Below are 13,750 nucleotides of genomic sequence, written 5' to 3'. Positions count from 1 at the left end.
CTGGAAACATGCTGTTTGGGCTTTGGGAAGGAACCAGTTGCTTTTTCAAGAACTTCTGACAGTGACAGATAGCGGATAGCAGCACTACCAGGCAGGACTGACGTAGAAATCGCTGGCATCTTCATCTTCACTGCGTGAAGACCCATTTTTTTGTTTGTGTTTTTTAAATTCTCACCCTGCTGCTTATTATTTTATGAAAGAAGGGGAAAGTTGAGAAGAAAAAGGAAATATTTTCTCTCTCGATTTCCAGATTCAATTTCCGCAAAGTGAAATGATTTTTTAAAACACAAATGACTGTTAATTCAATTATCAAAAAAACTATGTCTTTTTAAATGAAATGGTCCCGTCAGTCAGTTATTCCTGTTACTGAGTCCCCACTTTCCCTAAGTGCATCGTAATAGGTGCTCCAAAGTCATGCTACGTGATGGCTGTATTTCCCAAGAATATTATAAGTAAGTAACGTTTCTTTTAAAAAATACTTATTTCCATTTTCTCTAAGCTAATACCAACATCAACAAAAGAAAATCACTGTGCCTCTTTCAAATGAGCACTGAGTTCTGGGGGGCAAGCCACAAAACTTACAGGAGTCCAAAACCAAATCTTTAGCTGTAGCAAAATTCACTGATCTGATCTGATGGCCTTTGGCTTCAGTCCAATTTTTAAATGCTACTCCAGGAGGGAAGTCAGTAATGACCCCTTGTGCATTTGACGTTAACTAGGAGGTTTTCTTTGAATGCTCATTGCACCTAGGGGGGGTCCTCTTACAGATTGAAGCCCCTCGCTGCAGCCGCCCATCCCTCCACCCCCCCCCCCGCCATGGGGGTTTGGGCTTCTCTGAAGCTCCCGTCTCACTTAGCCTGTTGCAGTGGTAGGACTTAGCAATTCGTTGGAGGCTCTGTTTATTCAGTTCCTCTCTCAAATAGTTTGCCACTTTTCAAGGCCTCAAACAGTGTCTCATTGGGAGAGTCTCCCTCTGGCCACCTGTGCATGGGCATTTCTAAGAGTCTACTTTTGGTTCCTCATTCTCCACACCCTGAGGCATGCATCGCATTACGTGGTCTCTGGACTCTGGATATCTGCACTGTCTCGAATGGCAGCCACTTGCCCTGTGCAGCCTTTGAGCACTGGAAACATAGCAGGTCCAAATCAAAATGTCCTTGATTATAAAGAATTAGGACCCCACCTCCCGAAAATAAAGTATCTCAATGTTTTTTTTTATTATTGATTTCATGTTGGAACAAGAATAGATTGAATTAAATAAAATGTGTCATTAAAATTAATTTCACCTTTTTCCTTTTACTCTTTTAATGTGGCTCCCAGAAAACCCCAAATTACACGTATCTTGCTTTTTTTTTTTTTTTTCTATTGGGCAGCACTGATCTAGGCACAGATTTTTTAAAAAATCTCATCCAACCTACTTGTCCTCCAACCTGATACTTCCGGGCATTATAACTTAAATTTCTCTTTCACCAACTTAATTAGAGAAGATGAAATGGCTTATCTGCCTTTCCCCATCTTTCCCTACACTTCCTTGGCACCACCGGGCCACAGTATCATGGGAGTGACATCAGAAATAATTCATGGTTTTTCAGTCCCACGTTTGAATGCTGACTCTGCCATTTAGTGGTTGTTTGGCCAAGGACAAGTCCAGTTTCTAAGCCCTGTCTTCTCTCTTGTAAAATAGACACAGATATGTCTTCTCGCAAGGTTATTGAGAGGATTAAATGTGATTACGAAAAGCACGCCATGGCCCTGTGCCCAACACATACTATTGCCTTTATGCTTAATCTTCTGCCAAACCCAGCAATTGTTTCTTTTCGGACTGCCTTCCAAATACCAAATATATCCCATTCCTTCATTTCCTAGACCGTGAAAACAGACTCACTTTTGGATTCTTGCCTGAATTACTTGTAGGCTCGAGGGACTCCTAGCTGGCACCTTCTGGTCCTTAATCTTGATGCCCCTACCCTACCTGTCCCAGAACTGCTCAGCTGTTCCAAGATCATCTTTATTGTCAGGGAGATATTTTTAAGCCTGTGTCAGACTCTGAAACAAGCCTTACAAAGTGACTTCTCTTTCTTTTGCTTTCCCCTAAAGCAGATGACAGTGGTTTAGATGTTGAATTGACCATTCTGCTCCCTCTTGGATTGTGTGTGTGTGTGTGTGTGTGTGTGAGTGGTGGGTTTGTGTGTGGGGGTGGGGGTAGGGTGTGTGTGGGAGGGTGTGTTTTGTAAGTCACCCGATGTTCATTTCAAGGCGACAGTCAGTTCAGTGGGACCCATACATAAATGTTCATAGTCAAAGATACAGGGAAGAAAGTTTCATGCTTTTCTTATATATGTCAGCGGCTCCTTCCAACTTCTGAGAAAATCTCTTTGGGGAAAAATCCTGGGAGATTAGGTTGCCCATGACCATGGAATTACAAATAGCTCTAGCTGCAGTTCACTTTGAACGCTTCCCACCCTGTGGGACCATTCCCTGCCCCCTCCCCTCCTCAGTGTACTGGATTCTTCTCTCACTTGCCTTTCCCTTGCTGTAGCCCAGAGGGGAGGAGGGCTTTTTCCTTGGTGTCGTTTCTAGGATTTCAAGGGGAAACTTGTAGTGTAAAAGTCCTAATTTGTTTGTAGTTAGGGATCATAAAAGATGTCATGTTTTTCTACAGTTTCAAAGGTCCTGCAAAGAGCCTTTATTCCACTTTGAAATATTTCAGGTGACTTTTTATTCTGTCTCTATGTATCGCCTTCTTGGCTAAAGACTACCCTTAGAACCCCAGAGAGTGGTACAGTGGACCACACAGCGGAACATGAGAAGCACCTGGGAAGCATTAAAAGGCCATGCACAGTCCTGCCCCAGACCAATAAAAGAGGATTCTCTTCGATTTGCCCAAGAGATCCTGATTTTCACCATCTGGCTTTGAACAACACTGAGACGTATGGTCCCTCCCAGTGAATATAGGCTTCTTCCTCAATGAATGGTTCGTGCTGTATCATAATGGCTATCCTGCCAAGAGAAAATACCTTTTGATCTTTATTTCCCTGATGACCAAGATCACCTGGTTCCATTGTGTGTGGGGTACCCCTCGTTTTTTATTGGGGGGGGCAGGTTTTGTAAGCCCTGAGTAGGGATTCAAGAAGCATGCTGACTTCTGCATCTTACAGCAGGGTTCACCACTCACATTATTCATGTCCACCATCAAGTGCTTTCTAGCTGAAGGGACTACAGGTTTCAGAGTAACTGCTGTAGCACGTACAGCAGTGATGTGCTCCGTGTTACTGATGTTTTGTGTAAGATGCACAACTGCTCTTAGTGGGTATTTCTGAGGCCGCAGTTGATTGACACCACCTTGGGGATCAAGGAGATTCCTGACTGGTCCCCGATTCCAGTTGCCATTCGGAATTGGAATCACCCAGAAAAACAGCCAGTTCAGGTCTGCAGTAATTCTCCATTAAATAAGTAAAACAAAACAAAAGTCAGAAAAATATATCACCACTATGAAAAGATTTGTAATGGCTTTACCAAGAAGATAGAACATTTTTTATGTGACGGTTTGCCAACTTGATTGATAAGTTGTAAGGATCTAGACATGAGAGGTGGGCCTTACTAGGACTCTTGCCCAGGGCCCTGCACATTTAAACAACAGACCTGGTTATATCTGATTTAAAAATCTTAGGCCCCCATTATTAACATCATTGGTAACAACAAAATCTAGATAGCTAAGTCATTTGTCATAAGGAATTAAGATTGGTACCAGTGGCATGGCCTCTTTAAAGTCTCCCACTGTTGCCCCTGAAATATCTCTCTAGACACCTGTGTGTGTGTGTGTGTGTGTGTGTGTGTGTGTGATGTAAAAGCAGCATCCTGTTCAGGGCATCTGGGAGGCTCAGTCGGTTAAGCGTCCGGCTCAGTGTCAACTCAGGTTTTGGATCTCAGGGTCATGAGTTCAAGCCCTGAACTGGGCTCCACGCTGGGCGCAGAGCCTATTTGAGACAAAACCAAAACATTCTGTGCTTTAAAAGAAGACACGTGTCTGAATCCAAAGTTAGGTCCGTTTCATCCTTTACCACCATCTCGAACAAAGCCAGCACTACTAGCGGCTGTACTGACGGTTATTCACACATGGGATTTTTAAAACGGGCAAGTGGGCTGTTAGGGTAATGAGTGAAGCCTCTAGGGCGGTCATAAGGCAGGGCTCTTGACTGAAAGAGCTGGTCAGCCAGTGACCTAGAGGTGAAAGAGAAGGTCTTGTATTACAGTCCCCTGAGCCATCCGATCTGACTGCTTGACAGAGCTTTTGTGTATTTTAAACACAGTACATGAGTTAACTCCCACATAAGTGGATTATGCTGGATTGATCGCCCCTAAACAGCGGCGAGTCAGGAAGCACGCTGGCGTACGTAGGTAATTGCAAAACTCAAGACGCTGGGCTTTCAGCTTTGCAGTCAACACCCATGGCCACCCAAGGGCTGTGTGTATTTGGAGCTTTAGGACAGAGATGCCAAACGTGTGTGCCTTTGTCAGCAGAGATCCAACTCTTGGCGTGACTTCACTCTCTGCTGCGTGAGCCATTAAGGCATGGTACGTGGGGAGCTGCCCTGGGAGGGAAGTTGGATGAGCTTACACTCAAGGGATTGGTGCACATGCTCGCAGGGTGACTGCGCGCACTTGTCTGGAGTTCCCTGTCATTGTGCGAGGCCAGACCGGGAGGTGTTCTGTAATCCTGGGTAGGGCTGGGGATTCTGTGCCGTGATTCTGTGACTTCACGGTTCCAGTTTCATGTGACAGGCCCTAGACATGGGTCCAGTCCTGTTGGCACACAAGCCTGCATTTTAGGATCCCAACAAAAATGTCCCAAAACATTAATGCATCCTTCTTGCCACACAGTTCACTGAGTTGTCTTGCAGAATTATTGCAGGGGGCTTTTGATTATAACCTACTCTTTAGATCGGCATGAGTTATAATGCAGCATCTGTGGGGGCAATTGGTGTCCGGACTCTTGGTTTCAGCTCAGGTTGTGAGCTGGTGAGATTGAGCCCTTATGGGGCTTCGCACTCCATGTGTAATCTGGTTAAAACTGTCTCTTCCTCTCCCTCTGTCCCTCCCCGCTGTGCTGCTTTCTCTCTCGCTCTCTCTCAAATAAATAAATCTTACAATGCGATGTCTATCTCTCTCTCTATATATATATTTAATCACAGAACAGATTATTGGGGAAGTAGAAGTCATCCTGAGATGTGAACTCTCAGATGGAAGGAAGGCACATACCCTTGCTGCTTTGAAAACGCCCATGGAAATGCATAAAATGAGGACAAGCTAACCTAATGGTGAACAGTCCTGATTGCTAAGATGGGTTGATCTTTTAAAAAAGAAAATTAGTTTATGGGGGGGAGGGGAGTTGAAAAGGAGGTAAAGCACCTGGCAAATGAAAAATGGAAAGTTTCTCCAGGGTAATCGGGGCAATTTTCCTCTTCTCTGTCTCTTCTTGTCATCTTACAATATTGCTTTTCCAAAATTGCTCCTCCTCAGTTATATAGGCAAAGAATAAATGAAACCAGCTTCAAAAAGGTTTTTTTTTTTTTTTTAAATGATGAAACTGGACTTTTCTCTTCTGTACTGAAAAGCCAGAAACTTACACTATGCTACTGGTGGATTCAGCAAACTTCCCTTTGCCCCTTGGGAAAAAGCAGACCTCACTTTTAGAGTAATTTAACTCATCAAGTCTTGTCTTAGAGAGGACTTCAGAGAAAAATGTACCCATGCTAGAGCCTGTAGTTTTCCCTGTCCTGTTCTTCCATCCACTGGATTTCTTCTGTGCTCCCCAACGGCCAGGGCGGATACTGGCCAACCAAAGTCCTTGCTCTTCTGTGGTTGACGTGGGGAGCATGGAGGACAGACGATGAGTAAACAGTCAGTTAATGGTATTTGAGTTAGGACCAAGTGAAGTAGTAAGAATAACACGGAGAATAAATACGCCCACTTTGGGATAGAGTTTGCTCTTGTATTAAGCCAAAAGATCATTTTATTCCTACCTATTTGCTCATCTAAACTTTCCAAGACAAAATCTGGTCGACGTGCTAGTGCAGATTTAGAAGCAGACTTTTGCCACTTGGGTGTAACACCTCAGGTCACCTTGCTGGGGGTACGGACCCCAATACTGTTCCTGATCCGTTTTCTTGTAATTTTTGTATTCGTTGGTCACGGAAGTGATCCTTGGTTTTGATCAAAAGAGTTAAAAAATAAATAAATGTGGGCAGAAGCCCCTTGGTGGCAGATAACGAAGCAGGCTGATCCCGTGGCCAGCTCCCGACTCAAGCTGGGACCAGGGTGAAGGCCACGTGCCGGCCTGGGCCTCCCGATGGCCGAGCCGTGCGGGCGGAGAGGAGCACTGGATGTCCAGCGTGAAGCAGGTCAGGGCTGGACTGCAGGTTGTTTTCTCGATCTTTCTAAACTTCTCCCTTGCCAGGAGCTCTGCCTCATTTTCAGTAGAAACACTGTCCCAGGAGAGCTCTTTCTTCCTCAGTCTCTGTCCTGTATTTTTCGTGCTTAGCGTTGTGCCTGCTGCCGAGTAGACTTTTAGAAGTTGGCTTGGTACGTGAATTAGTTCTTGGGTAAAATACTGTGCATGGGGGCCAGGTCCTCAAAACAGTGGAAGGCAAGTAATGAGTAATGGTGTTCCAAGGCTAGGCTGGGCTCATTACGTGTATTTCTTACCTAACGTGCCGCTGATATTAGAGGTGGGGACTGTCATTTACCCTCGCGCACAGCTAAAAACACCACCACTCTGAGACGGGGTAGGAGTCCCACTTCCACTCCAGTCCAGGCCCTCTGTGGTTTCGTCTTCTCTAGTTGTGCTTCTCAACCCTGGGGTCAGGTGAGAATCTGTAGGAGCCCAAAGCAGGCCACCAACCTGGACCTCCCCACCTGCTGGTTTCATTGGTCTAGAGCAGGGCACAGAGTATTCTCATGTTTCTCATGGCCAGCTACATAGTCCTCCTTACCACCTTCTGGAACTATGTTCTAAAGGTGGTCGTGAGCCAAGAAGGCTGTTTATCCACAATAAGTTCAAGGCACTTGTTTCTTAAGGTGGCCTTCACCTAGTTCTTTAGGTGCTAGGCTAATGTTGAGGACCTAATGGTAGGCCTCATCTGATTGGAGCGGCAAAGAAGTACCTGCTTTTTTCTTCGAGGCAGAGCCCAGAAGGGGATTTCCTAGTCTAGTTACCTGAAGGGAAGGAGTCAAGACAAGGGAATCAATCAACCAGGCAACAACCCAGATACCAGTGAACCAGATGAACGGAGGGGGACACCTGTCTTCCCTGAACGTTTTCCTCCACCAGAGACAAAAGATCCCTGGGCCACACCCACCGTTGGCATGACCAGCAGGTCAGGATCCGAGGCGAGTCTGTGGTCTCCATTAGAATCAGGCCATCCACCTGACGCTCAGAGTTTGGGCAAAGGTCTGCAGAGGAGGGTGTAGGAGAGAAACGTGTCAACATCCCCAGCAGGGTGGGTGCACGGTGGCTTGACAAGAGACAGGTCATTAAAGTGAGACTTTTCTGTCTGATTCTGGCTTGATTCCTGTCACTTGGGACAATAGTACTGACGGGACTCCTTTTGATGTATCATAATGAAGAGTGTCATTGAGCAATGCGAAGGTCATTTTTACTCTGTGTTTTTTATTGTATTTTCATGTTGCCCCTCATCATACAAGAAAGTACTTTATAATAATAAACTCTATGTTCTGTTTACTTGTTTAAAAAGTTAATTTATAGGTAATTCATAGAAGATTTTGGTAATCTTTCACAAAGTTAATAATGTAAAATATACACTTCCCTTTATTGTGTCTTTTTTTTTTTTAAAGATCCACTTTTTTTTTTTTTAAAGATTTTATTTATTTATTTGACAGAGAGAAATCACAAGTAGATGGAGAGGCAGGCAGAGAGAGAGAGAGAGAGGGAAGCAGGCTCCCTGCTGAGCAGAGAGCCCGATGTGGGACTCGATCCCAGGACCCTGAGATCATGACCTGAGCCGAAGGCAGCGGCTTAACCCACTGAGCCCACAATTCCATTAAAAGGACTTAGAATTGACAGTGTTATTTCACACAACCCAGCTCGTGGATCTCATGTGACTTTGGCTCCTCAAATCGTGTAGTTTCTTCAAAACAAAACCAACTGTAGCTTCTGTCAGCCGCATAACCGATTCTGGCGAAGTGCTTCCTATGAGACCTACTTTATCGCAAACGAGGACCAAAACTGAAACATTTTAGGCAAATTTCCAAAAGACTGAACTGCACTTTTGGTCATGGAGAGAGTTGTGTGGGCAGCAGTATTACACCCCACAGTGGTGTTCTCCTCTCTGCCATGTAATTGTGGCTAGCCTCTTCCCAGGCCTCCATGATCCACTCTAAAAAGAGACGTGAAATCTCTTTGTATCAGAAGGGAAGACACTGTGAGGTGTCCATGCTGTGTGTGTTTGTGGCTGCAGTAAAACAATGCAAATTATTCTCAAGTTGGGGGAATCTTCTGTATTAAGCCATTGCAGAAAATAAACGTTCCCGTCCACCTTAAATTCCAAACAGAACCATTTATCGTTCAGAAAACCCAAACACATGACATTGTAATTGGCATTTGAATTTTGAGAATTTAAAAAATAATAGTACAGCCAAAAAAGGGGCACCTGGGTGGCTTAGTCACTCTCTGCTCGGTGGGAAGCCTGCTTCTCCCTCTCCCACTCCTCTTGCTTGTGTTCCCTCTCTCGCTGTGGCTCTGTCAAATAAATAAATAAAATATTTTTTTATAAAAATAAATACCTCCCCCAAAATAAATAAATAATAGTAAACCTCAGAAAGTCACACTGAGGGATCCCTGATGGACCCACTGCGCACACAGATGCCCTCTCTGAAAGCTGAGGTATGTTCATAGAAAAATCCAGTTCACAATATCTGCCAGACCATTTGCTCTATTATCATTATGGAAGTAACCCATTAAAATGCCATTTCTTTTCAATAAAAATGCAGGATTTATGTCTTCAACTAGATTGATTTTTCATATTCTTCCTCTGAAAGATTATTCTCAGGATGCCTAGAGATAGAAAGTAGAACAGTTGGGGGCACCTGGGTGGCTCAGTCGGTTAAGTGTCTGACTTCGGCTAAGGTCATGATCTTGGGGTCCTGGGATCAAGCCCTGTGTTGGGCTCTGTGCTCAGTGGGGAGTCTGCTTATCTCTAATAAATCAGATCTTTAAAAAAAAAAAAAGCAACAGTTGGTTCCTAAAAACAGTTGGTCCTGGAGAAAGAAGGAACGAAGTGGGAGACGTAGAGGGGTTGAGAAAGGAGTTGTACTTTACAACTGTATACATGTATTCATGTTCCAAAGACAGGCATCCAGAAGCTCCAATCTGGTGGCGATCCCATTTGCAAAAGAATTTTTTTTTTTTTTTTTTTAGTTTTATTTATTTGACAGAGAGAGGGAACACAAGCAAGGGGAGTGGGAGAGGGAGAAGCAGGCTTCCTGCGGTGTGGGGAGCCTGATGTGGGGCTCGATCCCAGTACCCTGGAATCATGACCTGAGCTGAAGGCAGACACTTAAAGGCTGAGCCACCCAGGCGCCCCGCAGAAGAAATGGTTAAAGGGGAAAAAAAAAATCGGTGTCTCCGTCCCCCAGTGATATCAGTTATTTGCTGGGCCATCTGAATCTAATCAAGATCCCGTGTCGGTGGAAATGACACTGTCACTGGGTAATGGCTTCCTGCTGCTACATAAATGCCATGTGTCAGTTTGCTTAGTAATGACATTGCCGCTTATCTTTTTCGGTGGTAACGATTATTTCTACTTCTGCGCTGTTTTTCTTACTGTGTTCCCATATTCAGAAGATAAATTACGACTGTGCATTCCAGTAAGCACCGCTTTCAGACAGCGGCGAACCTTGCCAAGCCAAGGGCTTCGTCACTGGGAGGTGGATCTGAGCGCGCCCAGACTTGCTTTCGTGCTCTGAGCCCGATGTGTTCCAGAACTCCTGCCCAGCTTCATTAGACTTGTCAAGGCTGCTGCCATCCCTCCGAAAATTGATTTTTTTTAAGAAACAGTTTAGGAGGCCCTGAGGGCTTGAGAGCTTACCTAAAAAATGAAAACTCCTCCAGTCTCAAAGCAGTGAGAACAGTCAATAGCAAAGCAGAGAAGAAGGATCTTTTGAGTGTATCCTGCTGATCTGTAATCTGAGGGACCCTAAGGAAGGTTCTTTATCAGCATGTCACCCTTTTGACAAGACATTGCAGAAGGAACAAGACGGCACTGAGGGTGGGATTCGAGAACATTGTAGCACACATTACAACAGACTGGAATAAAGGTTGGAACAACCAAGTGAACCTAGAGAGCCGTGTTGAATATGGATGAAGCTCTGGTCTTCACCATAGCTATGTGTCTGGGCTGGTTACAAACACCAGACAGTGACAGTACAGTTTATATTCCAAGTGCACCTTCTGTGGGGCTCTTAAAGAACCCATTTGTAATCCTTTATGTAGATTTCAGAACTTCACAAAAGCACTTCTAGTCAAATGAGCTCTGGCTTCAGTGTGCTTTGCCCAAAGGACTTTGAAATGGAGCAGCAAGTAAGAGAAGCAGTGGCGTCCAGTGATGACTGTAACTTGTCACCTTCTGTCTAATGATCATCTGAAAAGGAAGAGAAAAAAGAAGAAATTCCTGTTGTTAGCCAGAACATTCACTTCTTTAAAGTTTTGCAGGTTAGGGCTTGGTTCTGAGTTTTGTTGGAAGGGGCAGGGAGAAATTCAGACAGCTAACACCTACTGCTAAGGTGTGTATGGACCAGCTTGGTGCCCAGGGGTAAATTCTTGCACTGTGATAAACCCCAGAAGGGCGGAGATGGTTACACAAGACGCACACCTACAACGGCGCATTGTTGACCGTGGCATAGCCAAAGGCAGGATGCTGTCAGCTCTGTGTTCCCTGTTTCCCAACCACACACACCCAAGAATGTTGTCTTTGAATCAGGAGCTGATAGAAACTTAGTATTTTTCATATGTCATTTTGACGGTGATTAATTTAAGTACTCTTATGACATAATTTCAGAATCTTAATCTTCTCAGAATAAAAGGTCTACCAGACACATTGTCCATCATGATTTGAGGAAGCAGTTGGAATTTTAAAAAAAAAATGGCAGTACGTCTTACGTGTTATTTACAATGTTGATCAACTTTTAAAGCTGTGTAAATGGGACTCTTGCCCAATTTGCAACTTGCTTTCCTTCTGTAGAGGGGTAGCTTGCGGTCCTGGGGCTAGATCTCCTCCCTTTGGCTTTGTCTGTGAAAGCCTAGTTTCTGAACATGCTTTCAAACTTCTAGTCACTCCGAAGTGAGGCAGGGATGGAGAAATTCAGTAATTTTCATTCATCCAACCACCTCCTTACTCTTGAGCACTTGAACTGTTCTCTGTTGCTCCTGTAAGACTTTTGAATGATATCAGCACTGGGTGTGTGTGTGTGTAGAAGCAGGGTGGGGGTGTTACAAAGGACACTAGGTAGATTCACTCACTTTCTTCTGTACATCTTCTGTTCAGTTTTGAAAAAGCCATTTACCTCATTTTTAGGTAAACTGTATTTTTTTCTCATTCTTTCTGTTTCTGTTAAGCACCATGTTAAGTCTCTGGTTTTTCACTTATGGGTACTCAGCAAAATATTGAAGTACTTCATTGTACACTGCTGTTTTGCTGGCCCCCAAGACAAGCAGGCAAAAATTGTCAGGTTCAAAATAGAAACAGCTGGCTTCACCATAGTCCTCTCCTAGTGGCATATAATGAATACAACGCTTTTATTTGATGTGACTACGATGATATGTTTTGAGCCAGCTCCCAGAGTCTGGGACAGTAAAACAGAGGAGATGAGGACATGTTCCTTTCCACAGGCTGTTGTTGCTAACAATCTCAAAGTGCCCCGGAGAGAGTGGCCGTCAGCCCCCCCCAACCCTTCACCCAGACCACAATCCCAGGGGGCGGGGCTGAGTCCATTCTGTTCCTTAGGAGCCTGGTAACCAGACAGACGAATCAGGACCCGTGTCCACGTAGGAGAGCCCTCGGTCAGTCGTGAAGTCTGCTAATATTCAGAAGCCCAGGAGCACAGTCACTCAAAAAAAGGATTAAAATCAGTTGGGTGGGGCAGCTGGGTGGCTCAGTGGGTTTAAAGCCTCTGCCTTCGGCTCAGGTCATGATCCCAGGGTCCTGGGATCGAGCCCTGCATCGGGCTCTGCTCTGCTGAGAGCCTTCTTCCCCCACTCTCTGCCTGCCTCTCTGCGTACTTGTGATCTCTGTCTGTCAAATAAATAAATAAAATCTAAAAATAATAATAATAATAATAATAAAATAAATCAGTGGGAACACATTGGGAAGAGTTTGCTTGTGTAACAAGAAACTAGAAACAGGAATGGCACTGCAAGGTGCATGAAGGCTGGCGGGAGGGGCCAGAGCAGGAAGGGGAAGGGGGGCAGAATGTTCTGGGACAGACAGCCACTGAGGGCTGGGGACAGCATGGAACATGTGGGCTGGCCCTCACTTCACAGGGAAAAGAGCCTGCAGAGCTCGGCACCCCTTGGCGAGTTATCTGATGGCTCTGGCCTCCGTTTCTCCATCAGTTGAAGCAAAATACTACTTTATGGAGTTGTGAGGTATGACTCCAATAATCTATAAAGTTGTTGTTTTAAAGATTTTATTTATTTACTTATTTGACAGAGAGAGAGATCACAAGCAGGCAGAAAGGCAGTCAGAGAGAGAGGGTGAAGCGGGCTCCCTGGTGAGCAGAGAGCCCGATGCGGGGCTTGATCCTAGGGCCCTGAGATCATGACCTGAGCAGAAGGCAGAGGCTTAACCCACTGAGCCACCCAAGCGCCCCAGTTTTTAACATTGTGTCTAACAGGCTCAAAAAATGTTAGCTATTATAACTTTTTTCTCTGAAGAGTAATTATTATTGTAGAATGGAAAACATATTCTAGAGTTTCAAATCAAGAGAAAAAAGGAGTGTCAGAAATCCCTCCCAATATAGAACAGACTGTTGGGAGGAGGGCGGGGTGGGCGATGGGGCAGGCTCGTGTGCACCTGTGCACGCGTGCATGCCTGCCCAAATAAAAAGCAACAGCGAACCTAAACAGAAACTGCTTGAGCCCAAAATACCCAAGTGGGCTCCCAGGGGAGGATACCATGATCTGATCCTGGACTGATCTTAGAAAAATAGCTCTAGAAATCATTTTTAAAGCAGCTCAAACCAGAGAATAGGACCACGTGACTGTGAAGGTTTTCTTTCAATTCCAGATGCATAAAAGGATTTCATATACAGTCAGAATTCCGTCTTGGCATAGCCCACCATCGCCGAAGGAAGAAAATCTGTCAGCATCTCCTGAGCCTGTGCCAGGCAGGCTCAGTGCTCTGCCAAGGAGCAGAGTGAGCGCTGGGCGGTCAGGGAGCGGCTCAGAGCTAGGGTCCACAGTCCAGCTGCCGGAGAGTCAGTTCTGGCCTCAGGGCTGAGAAGCTGGCCATGGCAACCCCACAAAACGGAGCTGATAGTGTCCCCCTCACAGGCGTGTTGTGAGCACTCGGTGCTATGACCTGCACAGAGTGAACTCTCAGGAAATGTAGTTCTTCCTGGACATCCATTTATTTGCCTAAGGATTCTTCGGGTTAAGTAGTATCCCGTTTCTCAGATGAGGAAATCAAAATTCATTGATTTGGTCTGAAAGATGATAGAGTCAGGAATCAAACGC

At 45.0% G+C, this 13,750-nt stretch overlaps 1 protein-coding gene across 5 annotated transcripts in view; it reads left to right on the top strand.

The window, feature by feature from the left end:
- Window positions 1-13,750, top strand: part of KCTD1 (potassium channel tetramerization domain containing 1) — a 180,979-nt gene that overhangs the window by 133,968 nt on the left and 33,261 nt on the right. The window lies entirely within an intron of this gene.

This window comes from Mustela putorius, unplaced genomic scaffold, assembly GCF_011764305.1.
Source record: "Mustela putorius furo isolate JIRA1106 unplaced genomic scaffold, ASM1176430v1.1 tig00003858_pilon_pilon_pilon, whole genome shotgun sequence".
Classification (NCBI taxonomy): domain Eukaryota; kingdom Metazoa; phylum Chordata; class Mammalia; order Carnivora; family Mustelidae; genus Mustela; species Mustela putorius.
The sequence above is the reverse complement of the archived record's forward strand: the minus strand, read 5'-3'. Positions and strand labels throughout refer to the sequence as shown.